An 18,058-nucleotide genomic window follows, 5' to 3' on the forward strand; every position below is an offset into this window, starting at 1 on the left:
AGGAAATAGTACTGAATTATATTAAGAAATGCAGAGTGCAAATAGCAAGACATGAGCATGTGAATTTGACAAAGAAAGGATTTCAGGATGGATATTTAGCAGAATATGAGGGACAAAGAAAAAGGGGAGTAATAATGATGAATGCTAGAGGGCTCTAATAGTGACAGAACAGAAAGAAAAAAGACAGTAATGCTAAATTTGTGGTAGTAAGGGCTATTGGCAAGGGATGTGGATTTATGTTGGCATACATTTATATTCCACCCAAAAAATGCTATTATGGAGCTTAAGAAAATTTTGGGGGAAATAATCAGCTTTCAGCAGGGAATATTATTATAGATGGGGAATGAAACTTGATTTGCAATAGTGAAGATGTATCAGGGAATATATAACGGAATATACAACAAAACAGGGCTGATTTCTGAAGTAATTTATGAAAATATTTGGCATGGAAGATGTGAATTCAGTAGTAGGACTTGGACAGAATTTACGATGTTCTGTAGTCCTATCTCGCCTTCATTCTTACACATGGGTTCAGAGCCGATCCTCGACTCTGACTTGGCCTTTTTTCAAGCTCAAAGTCTTCTAGTTGGCTTGTGGCTAGGTAGGTATCCCATGATGCAGCAGTACAATCCCCAGATCTCGTTTGCCACGTCGACGAGTTCGGATGTGCTTCTTCTTGGCTGTGGCTAAGTCTAAAACATTTTGTCAAATTTTTGGATAAATTCTGCTATTTTCATATTTAAATAGCTTTATATAGCTGTTGTTAGTGTCGTTTTTGTAGTTAGCATTTACTACAGTGCTTTCTGTGTTAAGTTTGTCCGAGAATAGTATGCCGTTGGCCTTAGCATTCTCATTAGTATCCTGTGTGCCAGTTTGTTTCTTCACTGGGGCTGTTTATATATATATATATATATATATATATATATATATATATATTTATACCTAGTTCTGATACTGTTGATATTAGTGGTCGTAGGAGCCTTTGCATGTAGTTTAGACTGTGTGTACATTTTTTCAATATTTAGATAAGTTTCTCTCTCATATTAAAATAAATAGCTTTTGCTTGCGGAGTTTTCTGCTTATTGGTATTTGCACTTATATTTGTATTTGCATTCAGAACAGGGTTTTCTTGACCTTCGTTCTCTTTATTTGAATTATTACACATTGTATTTCTTCTCTAGTGTGTGTGCGAGACTGTTGAATTGTCTTCTGTACCTTTCCTTCTAGGTCCGTTTTAGTTAGAGGACCTAGATTTTCTCCCTTTTTTCTCTACCAGGGCTAGGTCCGTTTAGTGAGAGGACCTAGTCCTCATGGTTGTGCCTTTGTTGGTACCTTAAGGGCTAGGCCTGTTTAAGTTAGAGGACCTAATCCTCCCACTTTCCATTTATTCTCTGTGTGTCTGATTGCAATCTTCTGTGAGATGTCTAAGGAGGTCAAGGATCATAAGCCATCTGGCTTTAAAAAGTGCATGAAATGCTCACATAAGATATCTATAATGGATGGCCACATTAACTGTGTATACTGGCTTGGGGCCATCCACTTACAGGAAACAAGCCTATTCTGTCACTGATTTAGTGCCAGGGTATTGCAGGAGAGGAAAGATAAACTCCTATTAAAAGGTCTCCTTAAACTTTCTTCTGAGGGAGATCTGGCTAGCTCTTCCTTCTTTGCTAAGTCTCATGGATCTAAAAAGGAGAAATCTAAATCTTCTAAGAGGCCCTCCCCGGCACCGGCTGGTGCATCGGAGCTGCCACTCAAAATTTCCAAATCTGACAAACCTGCTGCCTCCTCGGCTCCACTGAATTTGGAGCCAATCGAGGGTTCTACTACTACTACTGTTGCTACAATGTCGGTACCAGGTAGTTCAGAGCCAACCACTGATAGTAGACATTGGAACCAGTCTATGGATCCTTTACCGGTCTCCCCTACATTAAGGTCACCCATATTGCAGAGATCCTGTTCTCGCACACTGTCTTCCAGATCTTCCAGGAGCTTATCAGAAGAAGATGTGGAGAGAGTAGTGCTGAAACTCCTGAAGTCATCTGCCTTACCTAAAATGTTGTTGGCTCTGACCCAGTCTGTTCCGGAGCCACTTGAATCTGTTACCACTTTTGTGATGCCTCCTCCGAGCCATGCTGTTTTTTTGGAGATGGAGTGTTCGGTACCGCTGGTGGAACCCTCAGTTTCAGCTCCCCCTGAGATTGTTTCAGAGCTGAGTTCTGCTCCGACACACTCAGTGCCATCTGTGGTGTCTAGGAGCCGAAGCTCCCTGGTCAGCCTGACAGGGATGCCTGGAACCAAACCTCTTCAGTTCCTAGCCTTCCTCTCGGCAAGTCGGCTAGGGTGAGCTCGAACCCTACATCTATCTTGGAGCCGATGGCTCTGGAACCAATGGCATCCTCGGTCTCCTCGGAGCCAGGGAGGTCTTCGGAGCCAGAGAGGTCAACATTCAAGATGATGAGGAGTGTGCTGTCCCGATCATCGGCTTTTACCAGGCTTACTGACACTCTTCCCCCTAGGGCACCTACTTCTATGTCAGCACTTACTCCCTCTCTGGACCGCAGAGACCCACAGCCTCAGGAGCCACCGGCTGATGGCCCCCATTCTTCTGAGACCTACCCAGAATATCCTTCCAAGGAGCCCCCACGGAAGAGAACATGCAAGAGGAAGCATGTAGACTCCCAGGATGAGTCTCTTATCATGGACACCGACCTTGAGGAGTCAGAAAGGTCCCCCAAGTCATCCTCTGATGATGTCTCCATTATAGACATCCTGGAGATCCTTAAGCAGAGGTGCGGCAGGCACACTGTCACCCCTTCTGATGAGGAGTCGGTGTACCTGAAGGCTTTCAGGTCTCAACCTTCAGACTCTTGGGTGTCTCCACCCTTCGAAGAACTGTTAGAGCTCATAAGTCGAAAGGTGTGGGATACACCTGATGCCATGAAGCCAGTCCCCAGGAGGCCAAATACATTTCTATAAGCTCCCAAGGAGAAGGAATTTTTGTCAAAGGGTGTTCCCGTAGATGCCATGGTGGTGGCCACTAAGAAGGAGCTAGTGGAGACTTCTTCTTCTGTCCATCCGCCGAATAAAGAATCTTGAACGATGGACAGATATGGGAAGCATATGTTTTCATTAGTGGCATTTACTCTTAGATCGCTGAACTACCTTACACACTTCATGAGGCTTCAGAGAGATCTCCTTAAGGAGTTAGGAGAGAATCTACAAGGGAGATCCACTGAGGGAGTCCCTGAGAAGGTGTCTGCCCAGTTGTCTATTGTCAACTCATCCATGAGGCTCATCTCTTATGCAGCCGATGGAGCGAGCAGAGCAGCATGTTCAGGAATTTCCCTAAGGCGTCATTCCTGGATGTGCTTGTGTAATTTTGTGGAACCATTCAAGTCTACCTTTACCAACGCCCCCTTCGATGGTTCTTCATTGTTTGGACCTAAGGTAAAGGGCACACTCACCCGGTGCGAGCAAGAAGGGAAAGCACTCTCTGCCATGGGAGTACATTTTACCATCCCCTCTAGGCCATACCCTAAGGGTCAGAGAGGTGGTAAAATATGGTTCAAGAAGTCCCAGAGGTTTTTCCAGGATGCACAGGGTGACTCATCCTTTAGAGGCAGAGGAGGAGGAGGAAATGGCAGACATCGCCCTAGAGGCAGGGGCAGACCACAAAACCAGGGAGACCATGATTCATTTCAGGGCCAGCCCTACCAGCGCTCCTGATGTGGGGTCCAACTGTGCATCTCTGGAGCCGGTCGGGGGTCGCATTTCTTTGTATCTGGAAGCCTGGCAAAGTATCACTCAAGACAAATGGGTATAAAGAATTATCACCAGAGGTTATTCCATACCCTTTTCTCTGCTACCTCATTTTCCCAAGAGGATCCTGGATGTTCCACCCAATCACAGGGATCAAGCAGCTGTGGAGGTCAACAAGTTGTTGGCAAAAAGAGTCATCAAAACCATCCCCACAGACCAAATAGGATTCGGAACATACTCTGAATTCTTTTCAGTGCCAAAACGTCCAGGGGACTGGAGGCTCATCTTGGACCTCAGCAAATTAAACATATCTGTAAAGAAGGACAAGTTCCGGATGGTGACACTGCAGTTTATACTCCCGTCACTAGGGAAAGACACTTGGATGTGCTCAGTAGACCTCCAAGAAGCTTACTACCAACTAAAAATGGACAGGGCATCGAGGAGTCATCTACGCTTCTGGCTGGGAGCCAGCACTACCAGTTTCATGCTCTGCCATTTGTTCTCACCACAGCCCCCAGGGTGTTCACCAAGTGTATGGCAGTAGTGACAGCTCACCTGAGACATCGAGGATTCCAGGTGTTTCCGTATCTGGACGACTGGCTCCTGACTGCCCCCACCAGGTATCTACTTCTTCATACCAGGGATGTTACTATTCAACTTTGTGCCCAGTTGGGGATAACTATCAATTGGGAAAAATCTGCCTTATTGCCCTCTCAATTTGTGATTTTTATAGGTGCAGAAATAGACACAGTAGGCATGTTGGCTCGTCTTTCAGTAGAAAGGGCACAGAATCTGGTTCTTCAAATTCACCGTCTTCTCCTACTCTGCAAAGTCAAGGCCAAGACTGTTCTGAAGTTCTAGGGACCATGGCTTCTACCATACTACTAGTATCGCTAGCCAGACTACACATGCAGATTCTTCAGTGGCAACTGTCATCCCAGTGGTCCTTTCAACAACTACCCTTAACTCATCACATTCTGCTGACAGACTCTTGCAAGAAGTACCTCATTTGGTGGATTCAACCCAATCAGTTAACCATGGGCACTCCATTTGTCCCTCACCAACCCGTTGCCACTGTGACCATGGATGCCTCACAGATAGGGTGGGGGGGCATTATCTAGGCTGGACTGTCCAAGGCACATGGCAAGATCATAAGGCTCACCTGCATATCAATGTTCTAGAGATGAGAGCAGTGCTCCTGGCATTGGAAGCACTTCATGACCTTCTTCCTCTTGGTATGATTGCAATACAATCAGACAACATGTCAGTAGTATGGTATATTAACAAAGAAGGTGGAACCAGATCATACCCACTCTGTCGAGAGGCCATCTGAGTTTGGAAATGGGTGATTTCTTCCCAGCGCTTTCTGGTGGTGATGCACATCCTGGGGACAACCAACGTGATAGCTGACAAACTCAGCTGGGCAATTCTGATGCCTCACAAGTAGTTTCTGAAGCAGGAAATAGCAGAGCAGATTTTCCACAGATGGGGACAGCCTTGCTGTGATCTCTTTACCAGCCCAATCAATGCCAAATGCAGCAGCTATTTCTCCCTCATCCACACTCTGGGGGAGTCACCGAGAGAAGCACTTGTTCACGATTGGCCTCTAGGTCTCCTTTATGCTTTCTCTTCCTTTCCTGTCATATCCAAGGTGATTCAGAAAGTAAAACAGCTGAGAAGCAAACTGATCCTCATTACTCCTTACTGGCCTGGACAGGTTTGGTTCCCCTTTCTCGGGCCTCATCTCCTAGATGATCCATGGATTCTGGACCCAGTGCCAGATCTCTTGATGCACAGTCAGGTTCGCTTCACCCCACCTTACAAACCCTCAGTTTGACAACTTGGCTGCTCCAGTTCCATCCCTAGTCAGGCTTCATGACTTCTCACCCTCCGTGACTCATATCCTTATGTCCTCTCATAAACCCTCCACTAGGAAATTATATTCCAGTAAATGGAGGAGGTTCTCTATCTGGGCTGAGAAAAAGAATGTTGACCCTTATACTGCTTCCATTCTGGTGGTTTTGGAATTTCTGTCTGAACTTTTCCATCAGGGATCTGTGGCTGACACAATCAGGGTTCAATTGGCAGTAATTTCTAATTTTTCATCTAGGCCTACAAGATTCTAATCTGATGTCACATAGGTTGTGCAAGACCTTCCTCAAAGGTGCCACTTTGTTAAGACCCCCATTTCAGGAACCAGTTGCTTCACGGGACTTGAATTTTGTGCTATCCAAATTAACAATTCCACCCTTTGAGCCTTCTCATTCATCGCCTTTGAAATTTCTGTCTTGGAAAACTTTGTTTCTGGTGGCAATCACATCTGCTAGATGAGTGTCAGAGTTACAAGCACTGTCTGTCAAACCCCCTTATCTGATATTTCACAAAGACAGAGTATCTCTTTGTACTAATCCATCCTTTGTCCCCAAGGTCTGTTCCCATAGCACTTTGAACCAATCCATAGAACTTCCGGTGTTCTTCCCTAATCATTCCAATGCAGCAGAATACAGATTTCATCAGTTGGATGTTCATAGACAATTACGTTTTTATTTGCACTGGACTAAGGAATTCAGAAAATCAGACCAATTATTCATTTCCTTGTCTGACTCCAGATTAGGTCTACCAGTTTCCAAAGTGACCTTCTCTAATTGGATCTCTAGCTGTATAACTTACATGTACACTTCTGATGGTAAGCCTTTACCTTTCAAAATTACTCTGTGAGATCTCAGTCTACCTCTGCAGCCTTTCAAGCCAGGGTCCCACTTGATAATATCTGCTCAGCAGCAAATTGGGTTACCCCTCACACATTTATTACTCATTACAAATTGGATTTGACCTCCAGGGGTAGAGCATCCTTTGGTTCCACAGTACTCAGGAGTATTTTTCCTTGAGCCACCCAAGAATAAGGTGCTAGGGACGCTGTCCCATGTGTAAGAATGAAGGTGAGATAGGACTACAGAGCATAAAGAAGTTTTGTACTCACCATAATGTTCTATGTTTGTAGTCTATCTCACCCTTCATTCTTATGAACCCACCCTCCTACCCCCATCCTGGAAGAATCTGGAGACAGAAAAATATTGTTATTATCATTTACTGGAGACCTTTTATTATTGGGTTCTTTCTATATGGTTATTTCTCTTAGTTAGCAGCAGAAAAGATCTGGGGATTGTAATGGTGCACCATGGGATACCTACCTAGCCACGAGCCAACTAGAAGACCTTGAGCTTGTAAAAAGGCCGAGTCAGAGCCGAGGATCGGCTCCAAACCCATGTGTAAGAATGAAGGGTGAGATGGACTACAAACATGGAATGTTATGGTGAGTACATAACTTCTTTTTTACTCCCCAAGATACAATAACTGGGCTAGACTGGATATAAACTGTATTTGACAGAAACATGCATTTGATTGAAAGCTTCAGCACCCATTCAATAACTTTTTCATATCATGAACCATTAAAACTAAGATAAAGATGAGGATAATGAAGTGAAAATGAGATGCTAGCTGTTTCCCACCTCTTCATTAAAAAGAGGAATTTAAGGAATGGTAGTAGTAGTGGTAATTATTAAAGAGACATTTCTTTCGAAGTGACAGCTACTGAGTGGGATAAAAATGAAAATGGAGTTTAAAAATAGGGTAGAAATAAAAGAGAAAGATTTAAGGTTAAGAAGTAATAGAAATTGTGTAGAGAAGCAGACAAAGATTGAAGTACTGTAGAATAAGGGGAATCTCACAGAACAGTAAGAGGCACAACTACAGAGTGCTAAAGACAAAATACAACAGTATTTAGATAATATGCATGAGTTTAAAAAGATTGCTATTAAGCAACTATTTTTGATAACAACTCCAGAGTGCAAAAGCTTTTAGCACAACAGCTCAGGCAACAGAAAGTAGAAAGGGTCATTGCCAAACTTAGGGAGCCTACAACAGGAAAAATAACCAGAGATCATCTAGAGGTATTAGCGATATTTTGGAAATTTTATGAAAATCTGTGTAAAGCAGAGAAATGTGGAAATCATGAAAGAGCACAAATGGAATCTATGTGAGACTTGATTATGTCAAAGTAAGAGATAGATGAGGCTCAACAACTAACAATTAAAATAGGAGAATATATAAAAATGATGACATATAATCAATCTGAAGGGAAGTCTCCGGGAACAGATAGTATTCCTGTGGAAGTCTAGAAGTTAGGAGAGAAGAAAGTGACAAAGAACTGGAATATTTTGTTTGACAGTATTTTTAAAGGAGAGGAAGCACCAACATCTTGGAAGAAAGCTGTGGCAGCTGTATTACTCAAAGACAGTAAAGACCTATCAGACACAGTTTCATATAGGCCCATTTCTATTTTAAACCATTATTATAAAGTGTTTATGTCTATGCTAACTAAAACAATGGCAAAGGTGTTACCAAAATTGATAGATATGGATCAATGCGGTTTTGTTTAGGAAGACACACATTTGATAACATTAAGCAAAGAATGATTATCCAGAGGGAAACAGCATGTAAAAAAATACTACTGTTCTTGGTGAGCCTTGATGCAGAGAAAGCATTCAGCAGAGTGATTTTATTAGTAGGGCAATGGAAGCATTTGCATTCCCTGATACAGTAATAAAGTTAATTAGGAGGCTATATGAAGGATCAGAGGCAAGAATTAAAGTGAGTGTGTTCCTTTTTGATAAGTTGCATATGAATAGAGGTGCCAGGCAGGGGAGTCCTCTTCCCCTTTTGTTATTTGCTTTATATTTAGAGCCATTGGCAAAGAAAGAAGGAACTCAGAAATTCAAGGATATAATTGGTATGGTAATCAATAAAAGTTGGCTTTATTTGCAGATGATATTAGTTTGTACCTGATAAATCCAGAAAAATTACATTTCAGTATTGCAGACTTTTTGGAATATAAAATTAATGAAGATAAACAAAGGCTATAGCTGTGAATTATGTACCCACAATTAACTGGTTCAGCAATACTTATATTTACGGGGACATGATAATATGAAGTATTTAGGTGTATGGCTTAATAAGGTTTCTGTTATGGTAGCTAAGCATATGTAGGAAGAGACTAAACAAATGATAATTCAAAAACTGAGAAACTGGAGGCTCTTGTTTATGGATATGGATAGTAAGATAAAAGCAGTGAAAATGCTTTTAGACCCTTTCATTTTATGCATGGGAGAAGCATATTTTTCTCAAACAGAGGAGTTGTGTACAATAATTGTAAAGGGTTGAAGGAGTTTATCTTGGAAGGGAAGAGGGCAAGCATTAATTGATATAAGCTGATCCTTCTAACAGAACAAGGGGATTTAGGATTACCTGATTTGAAGGGATATTTTTGAGCTATATAGTTAAGGTTTATATATATCATCATATATGTTACTTAGCTTGGGGGTTTCTGCTAGCATTAAAATCTGTGTTGGTTACATTTCTAGTAATCATTTTAAATCGAGTTGCTGGCTACTGAGACTTGTCTGCATATATCAACTGGACACAAGCTGATTTAAGTATATTTTTCTGCACTTATTTAAGAATTGAGTCAGTAAATATTGTGTGTCTGATTCACTAAATATTGTGTCTCTGTCTCTCTGCAGTTAGTTTCCCACCCCCACTCCCTGTTTCTAGCTGTGGTGTTAATCTTGGTGGCTTTGGAATTGCCTGCCCCTGTTGTAAATCTCTTTTTGCACTCTCCTCCTGGACCCATTTCATTTGCTTACTCAACTGAGTACAGTGAGATCATATTTTGATTTTGGATACTTCTACCAGTCCCATCTCCTTTGCGATGTACAGAGAGAGCACTTGGGAAGGGCATTCCCCTATAGTATCTTAATCTGCTCTGTTTCCTCCGTCTCAAAAAAAATTGTACTTCATCTGCCTTACTGTATTTGTGTTACTTCCTACTTTATTACCTTATTTTGCTTTTGCCTCTTCTTAAAAGTACTCAATTGAATTTATTCTGCTGCCTTTATTACTGCTTATTAGTAGCCTGATTAAATTGTAACTGTTATTCTAAGGCCCTTGGTTTAAGCACTTGGGCTTCAAACCAGTTGTTTTACATTAAGAAGGTTTGTGGTCTGCACTGTTGTGGCAAGACAGGTAGCGTACATCCTTCTAAGTTGGGAACTGCTGATTGAAGGCTCAGTGTCTGTTATTCTAAAAGTGTATTAGTTCTGGCTTAAGAACTTGGGCTTCAGGCCAGTTATTTTACATTAAGAAGGTTTGTGGTCTGCACTCTTGTGGGAGGAGAGGCTAGATGATGCCCTTCTGAGCTGGGAATTTCTGGTTAAAGGCTTATTGTGCATGCTTACTTGAACTGTTTCTTTCTGAAATTGGTATGCCTTGTTTGCTGTAGCATAGACTAGAGTCAGGCCGGCTGGATCTAGCTTTGTTTGTATAACTTGTGCACTGATCCAGGCCATCTTTTTTGGAGATGTTTTCTCTGTACCCTAGTGGCAGGACTGTGCAGTTAGAACTTGTCTGATTGAAGACTGCTGGAACAGGGCTCAATTTTAAGCTTTTTAACTGGTTAATTGAGTAAAGTGTTGTTTTGATTGTATCTGCTCTATTTTCTGGAAAAAAAAATATACTTGTTTCTTGCCTTTCTGAACTAGTATAGTCCAGTTTTCATGTTATTGCTGAATCCAGGGCTGTGTTACAAGTTTCTGGGTTGCCATACCTTACTTGGATAGAAAGAAGTTTCTCTGTACACCTGTGAGAGAAGGGAGCTTTGAGCAGGCTATCTGTCCCTGGAGGAGTGGTTTCAGCCCAGCAGTTAGTAGTTTATTGGCCTTTTTGGGCTAATTTTGATTGTATCTGCTCTATTTTCTGAAAAAAAATATATACTTGTTTCCCGCCTTTCTGAACTAGTATAGTCCAGTTTTCAGGTTATTGCTGAATCCAGGGCTGTGTTACAAGTTACTGTGTTGCCATTACCTTACTTAGATATAAGGAAGTTTCTCTATTCACCAGTGAGAGAGGGGAGCTTTGAGCAGCCTATCTGTCCCTGGAGGAGTGGTTTCATCTCAGAAGTTAGTAGTTTATTGGCCATTTTGGGCTAATTTCTATCTCTTTCACTTCCTTGCTATAAAAACCTCATTTGCACAGTTTTTACGCTGGTATTCCATTCAGCAAGTGCCTTCCAGGTGTTCTGCAGAGTTTACAGCAGCAGAGAGACAAAAGAGTGACTTTGGAGTGATTAAGTATCACTTTTCTGCTTTTCTTGCTGTCTTAACTAATTCCGCCTAAAATGCCAGTTTTTATTAGCGAATCTGTGATTTAAAAAGTTTGTTATTGTATACAACTCTGCACAGCTCCTCGTGGTGTCCTGCAGAGTGATACAGGCAACAGAGAGACCCAAGAGAGACTTTTCCAGATTTAAGTATTTTTTCAGTTTTTTTTGCTCCGACTGCCTTTTCCTGCCTAAAAAGCAAATTTCTAACTGATCTGTGCTTTAAAAAGTTTAAATTGCATTTGCCTTCTGCTTTTTACAGTTTTTGCACTTGTTTTATATTAATTTAAGTCGTTTTTGTATTGTATAACTGTTGTAGGCTACACACTAAAGTGCACTAGCCTGTTTATAGCATTTACAGTGTTTTCTGTGTGTTTTTCTGCTGTTTCCTGAAAAAATATATATATTCTCTTTTCCCGCCTTTGCTGAAATAGATTAGTCCAGATTTCAGGTTTTGCTGAATTCCGGACTGTGGTATAGTTTCCTGTGTTGCCCATATCCTTACCTGGATAGGAGGAAGCTTCTCTGTTCCCCAGTGAGAGTGGGGAGCTTTGAGCAGCCTATCTGTCCCTGGAGGAGTGGTCCCAAACCTGAAACTAGTAGCTTATTGGCCGTTTTGGGTCAATTCCTATCTCTTTCAGTTCCCCTTCTTTAAAACCTGCATTTGTGTGGTTTTGCATGATTTTTCGCATCGCGCAGGATCGGGCAGCTCCGCTTAAATGGGTTTAACCTATTCCCAGCTCCACAAAGTCTGCTCTTCACTTTTTCCCTTAGAATTGTTCTAAATCTCAAAGTAAGCACTCTATTTTCGTTCTAAAGCCCTGCAGTCGCTCGTATAAGTAATATTATAAGTAAGCACTAATAAACTAAAGCACTACACCCTCTTATACTCCCTTTAAGTACTTGGCTCCTTATTGGTCCTTTTTGATCAGTCAAAAAGTAGTTCCTTATACTATTCTGGCATGTCCAAAAAGTCAGTTTCAGGTTTACTCTCCAGTCCAGCTGGTGAATCTGGGAATCTTGAGGCAATGTTACAACTGCCTTATGTACACAGACCACCCTCTCCTTCTCCCAACAAGCTCAAATATATGTGAGAGATGCTACTATATAGCCAAACTGGAGGCTGAGCTCTCTCAACCCAGTACTGCCACAGTCAGTCAGGAGGAGAAGGTAACCACACACACAACAAATCCAGTCTCACATAGACCTATCACAACAGCAAACCAAACACATAAACACACAAAAACATACTCGGAGGCTCTAAATAAAAATCTGCCCAAGCAGCAGAGACCTCCAAAGCAGACTTCCAAGCAACCGCTACCCCACAACAATGCCCACGTATCACATAGTTCACAAAGTCAGTGTGCCACACAGTCACAGCCCTTAAGGCTAAACAACACACCTAATACACTTGTAATAGGTGACTCTATTGTCAGACACACTGACGTCCCACTCACCAGGCTGAACAAGGAGAAGGTCACTGTAAGCTGCCTGTCGGATGCCAGGATCTGCCACATAACACAAGCACTCAGGTCACTCCAAAGCAAGTACAAATATGACTCCATCATTGTCCATGCTGGTATGAATGACCTGAGACGTACCTCCCTGGACTACATGAAAAGAGAGATAGAGGAGCTCTCTGATCATGTAGCCCTGGCCGGTATGACCCTGACCTTGAGTAGCATCTTACCCTCATCAAGAATGATCCCACAGTATAAAGACAAAATGATCAATTTTAACAATTGGCTAAAGTATTGGTGTCATTCAAAGGGGATCCAGTGTCTGTCAGCCTGGAATGACATGCTCGACAAGCCACATTGCTTCGCTAAGGACGGCTTGCACCTGTCACCCCTGGGCTTTCGAATACTGGCTAAGGCTCTTGCCACCCCCATAGTGCCTTTTTTAGGCAAGGCTCAAAAGACAAACCCACCTCCATAGACAACTCAAGGAAAAAGAAACTAAGGGTAATGCTGCTCAACGCCTGAAGTCTAAACCTCAAGATGCACGCACTCGAGGCTCTCCTCAGTATGGAGAATATTGATATCTGTGCAGTAACAGAAACCTGGTTCAAGGCTCCTGAGAGCACCCCAGCACTACCAGGTTATACCTCATACCATGCTTTTCAGCCCCAAAACTCGGACCGAACCACAAAAGGAGGGGGAGTATCCATATTCATCAAAGATATCCACACCTCCAGGTTAGTGGCACTGCACGAAGCATCGGAGACCATCCATGTGCAATTAACAGTGGGCAAAACTGCCTTTCAGTTTGTAGCCTGCTACAGACCACCCTCCTAAACTCAGGAACCCCACTCGGCTTTCCTGAGAACGCTGGAGAATATGAAGGTCTCTCCAAACACCATCATATTGGGTGACTTCAACTACCCAAACATAGACTGGGAGCACTACTCAAGCCCCAACACCTTCGCCCAATGGTTCCTAGAATTTATAAACTCAAATGCTATGGAACAACTGGTCACCATTCCCACAAGAGGGGAAAACATATTGGACCTGATCATCACCAACATGGGGACTCTATGTTCCATACCAGAGGTATACCCCTCATTGGTAAGATCTGACCATAAATTAATCTCACTGGACATCCATATCCTGTCCCCACCCCCAGCCAAGGAAACCACGGTGAAGAACTTCTCAAAAGCAAACTTCACACTTCTCAAAACTAAAGTGGAATCCTTCAAAGCCCCCGGGCCAGTGGAAAATATGGCCCAAACCACAGAATCCTTAACAAACACATTCTATGGACATCTACAGGAATGCATGGATCGTGCTATCCCAAATAAAACCAAGACTCACTCCTCCAAAGGCAGGAGACCTGTCTGGTGGACCCCAGCCATAAATAAGCTATACAACAGAAGGAGGAAGCAACTACATGATAGAGCAAAATCCCAAAAAGGGAAGGCATCTCTGATCAGTACTAGCAAGAAACTACGATCCCTCATAAAATCATCTAAGGCCAGCTTCGAAAAAAAAATTACACAAGATGCTAAAGATAATCACAAGGCCTTCTTTAGTTATGTCAGGAACCTGGGTGGCAACTCCCAGATATGCTCTGAGTTAGTGCAAAATGACAAAAAATACACTGAACCCACAGACATTGCCAACATCCTGGCAGACAGGTTCAGTGCAAACTTCTCCCCCCTTCCCCCTCAAAAGAGCAAATGTCTATCCCAACAGAGTGTAGCCTCCCTGACATCACAGATGCACAGATGAGAGCTGCCCTCTCCAAAGCAAAAAACACAGCATCAATGGGATCGGACGGTGTCCCGGGCTGCGTCTTAAATGAGCTCCAAGAAGAACTGAACCCTCACATAAAGTCACTGTTCAATCTCAGCCTTACTACAGGATATGTACCCAAGGAATGGCGTACAGCAACAGTGGTCCCACTCCACAAAGGTGGTGCCACAATGGACCCCGGAAACTATCGCCCTATAAGCCTGACTAGCCTGGTCTGCAAAGCTATGGAGCGTATCATCATGGAACTCATAAACAAAGACATTGGGAACTTCCAAACACTGGATCCTACCCAATTCGGCTTTGTTAAGGGCAGATCTTGCCTCTTGAACCTTGTTGACTTCTTTGAAACAGTCACCAAGGCCATAGATGAAGGGAAGGTAGTCCACACAGCCTACCTGGACCTTGCAAAAGCCTTTGACACAATACCCCACTCGGGCATCATAAATAAGCTCACCAGCTTAAATATCAACCCCTATGTCACAAGATGGGTTGCAAACTGGCTCAGGGATAGAACCCACATGGTCAGAATTGCAGGTGCCATGTCAGACTCTAAACCAGTTACAAGTGGCGTCCCACAAGGCTCAGTCCTGGGACCTCTCTTGTTCGGTATATATTTCTCTGAGGTACAGGCTAACACGGGAGGACTATGGCTGACCAAGTTCGCAGATGACTGCAAAATGGGTGCCATAATCGACTCACTGATTGACACAAGCATCCTCCAAAAGGGTCTCACACAGACGGATAACTGGTGCCAGAGCCAGAGCCATGGCCTAAAGCTAAATGCCAAAAAGTGCATAGTCATCCCCTTTGGGAAAAAAAAAAGTGCCCACAAATTACCACATAGGAATGCATTAAGTACAGAAGAAGTAATTAGGGATTTGGGGACCCAAGTAGATAGCAATCTCTCCTTTGACAATCACGTTGCCAAAATGGTTAGAAAGACCTTCTATATAGCCCACCTTATCACGAAAGGGTTCACATCTAGATCAAGAGAGGTCATTGTGCCCCTCTACTCATCACTCATCAGGCCCATAATTGAATACAATGCCCCATTTGGGATGTACCTTACCCGACACCTGCAGCAACTGGAAAGACCCCAAAAGTACCTCACCAAGAGGATCAAGGGACTCAAACAGATGCCCTACGCAGTTAGGCTAAAGAAACTCCAACTCTACTCACTTGCTTACTGCCTACTCAGAGGTGATCTGTGCCTGACGTATAAAGCCATGTCCAAACCAGAATTAATGGACATGCTCCACCTCAGGAAATCCAAATCCCTTAGAGCCACACGCTTTAGGGACTTAAACCTCAGCACAGAAATAAATAGGACATACTGGAGGGACAGATTCATATCCCAGAGGCTCCCCTCACTCTAGAACAAAATCCCAATCCATGTTAGGCAGAGCCCCTCAATGACCTTCTTCAAGAGAAATCTTGACGAGTGGATGGGAGATTGTAGGTTTACCCCGGGATCTCTTCTGTGTCCCTACTAGACAGAGGCACAGTAAACTAACCTTAAAAGAGCTATCTTCTGTGACCTACTATACAGAGGCAGAGTCAACTAATCTAAAAGGGTGGCGAAAGCCAAACACACTCTGGCTAGGCTTATAAATGCCCTAGGGCAGATAGCCTAGTATCAACCTATGAACCTATATATATATATATATATATATATATATATACATACACACACACACACACACACACATATATATACATATATATATATATATATATATATATATATATATATATATATATACATATAGGGGGTAGGAGGTTGGCTTAATGGTCAAGTGTTTACCTTACAGACACAAGGTGCAGGATTTTATTCTCACTTGGGGTAATTGGCTAGACTTAAAATGGCCCACAAGGGCAGTTAGTCTAGTATGAACCTATGAACCTATAATAATAATAAAATACAGGCAGAATGTTATAATTCAGAATGGAAAGGGATGATGTTGAAGCATGGGAGAAGTTCATGAGATAAGGATAGAGAGTGGGAGTTTGGATGCAGATCCTTCAGGATAATAATAACCATAGAGAATATTTGCATATTCATAAAGCAGCAGAAAATGATATAAGAATTTATGAAGTAAGCCACGATGAGAATGGAGATGTTGCTAATAGGGATGACTGCAAGTTGGAGTATAGAAAACAGGCAAGAGGGGGGCAGGAATTTACTGGAGAAAACTGGCAAAGGAACCAAGGTGTTACGAGGAAATAAGAAGAGAGGGAAAGGTAACAGACTGAGATGAGGCCACAATGATATTTGGACTGCAGGCTAATGACTGTCCTCCCTACCATGTATTGATTTCAGAATATAGGCAAACAGAAAGAGACAGAGAAATACTAAATGAAAGGTCTGCTCTGGTAGAGTTTTGTTTGAATCTTGAAAGGAAGGTGATGTTTAAAAGGAATTATTATTAGACATATAAAATATTGTGCAATAACTATAAGAATCAAACCAGGGAGGTTAGAAAAGCTTGGGAAGAGAGACTGGAAAAGTTATTTACAAGGAAACAATTGGAGGACATATGTAGAGCTCCTAAGTATGCAACAAAGTCCAGAAGGTTTCGTATTTTTGCTCAAAAATGTTTGCATATGTATTTTATAATGAAAGGAGACTTCAATATTTTTTTTGAAGGCAGATAGCAAATGCTGTAATCTCCTGTGTTGAATGTAACTTATGCCTGCATCCTGCATCACCTCTTTATTTATGCTCTTATTCATATCTCTGCATTGTAAATTATATTTGTAAACTCATGAGCTTTTCTCCCTGGGCCTGTAATGAAAAGGGACTATACCTAGTCGGACTATCTGGGTAAACAAATGCAAATAAATAAATATGAGAATAAGAATCAAAAAGAAGACTAAGTTCAGGAATAGCAGTGTGTTACTTAGGCCCAAGATGTGAATCCATTCTGGATGTAGATGCAAATCCTGTGGAATTATCAGCCACCTGGGTGGTCCATAGAATGTTCTCTTAGAAGAATGGGAACTGTGGTGGCAAATACATCTCAATGCCACAGTATTTCCAAGCTTAAATTATATTATTTCTATTCAACCTCTGTTAAAGAGGAAAGTGTATATCAAACAAATATATTTACGATGTGTATTTTTATTTTTAGAGTTGTTATAGAAATACACAATTTATTTTTAGTTATTGTATTCCAAATGGTTGTTACTTTGTAACGCTGATAGTGTTTTATCATTGGTGTAGCTTTAATGACTTTTGTATTGTGATTGGATATGAGATTGTGTTTTAAGTATATAATAAGGGTGGGTTTCATGGCTTTTTATCTGATGAAGTCTAACTAATTTGGGATGAAAGCATTTATTATTGTGTAAATTCCTTTTGCTGCTTGGTCAGTGCCATTTTTTGTTTTGTTTCAGTAGTTTTTTCGGGTTTGTTATGGCTTCAGGTGTTTCTAGTGACGCTCCTTGGCTAACCAGCACTTCTGTGGAGTCTTCGAATGAATCTATTTTAAATCTTACTGCCTTGGGCCGGCAATTAATGCAGAGGATTATTACACAATCCCCTGGCCCTTCACAACCCGGCGATATGTTTTTACATCAGCAGGTGTCTCAAATGGATGAAATTACACCAGAGTAGAGCGTATTACCTTCAGTAATGTGAATGACAGCTTGCATATCTGATAAAGGCTTCAGTCTTGATGAATCGCTCAATAAAACTCTTAATTTTTGTTTGACTAGTTGTAATACCATCAAACCTTCAAATTTGGATTCGCAATTAGCTGTATTTCACAAAATATTGCTGAAATATAAGAAAATACAACAAGAAAATGCTTATTTCCAGGAATCAATC

The sequence above is a fragment of the Protopterus annectens genome, chromosome 6.part1 (assembly GCF_019279795.1).
Source record: "Protopterus annectens isolate FY-2018-M chromosome 6.part1, PAN1.0, whole genome shotgun sequence".
Classification (NCBI taxonomy): domain Eukaryota; kingdom Metazoa; phylum Chordata; order Ceratodontiformes; family Protopteridae; genus Protopterus; species Protopterus annectens.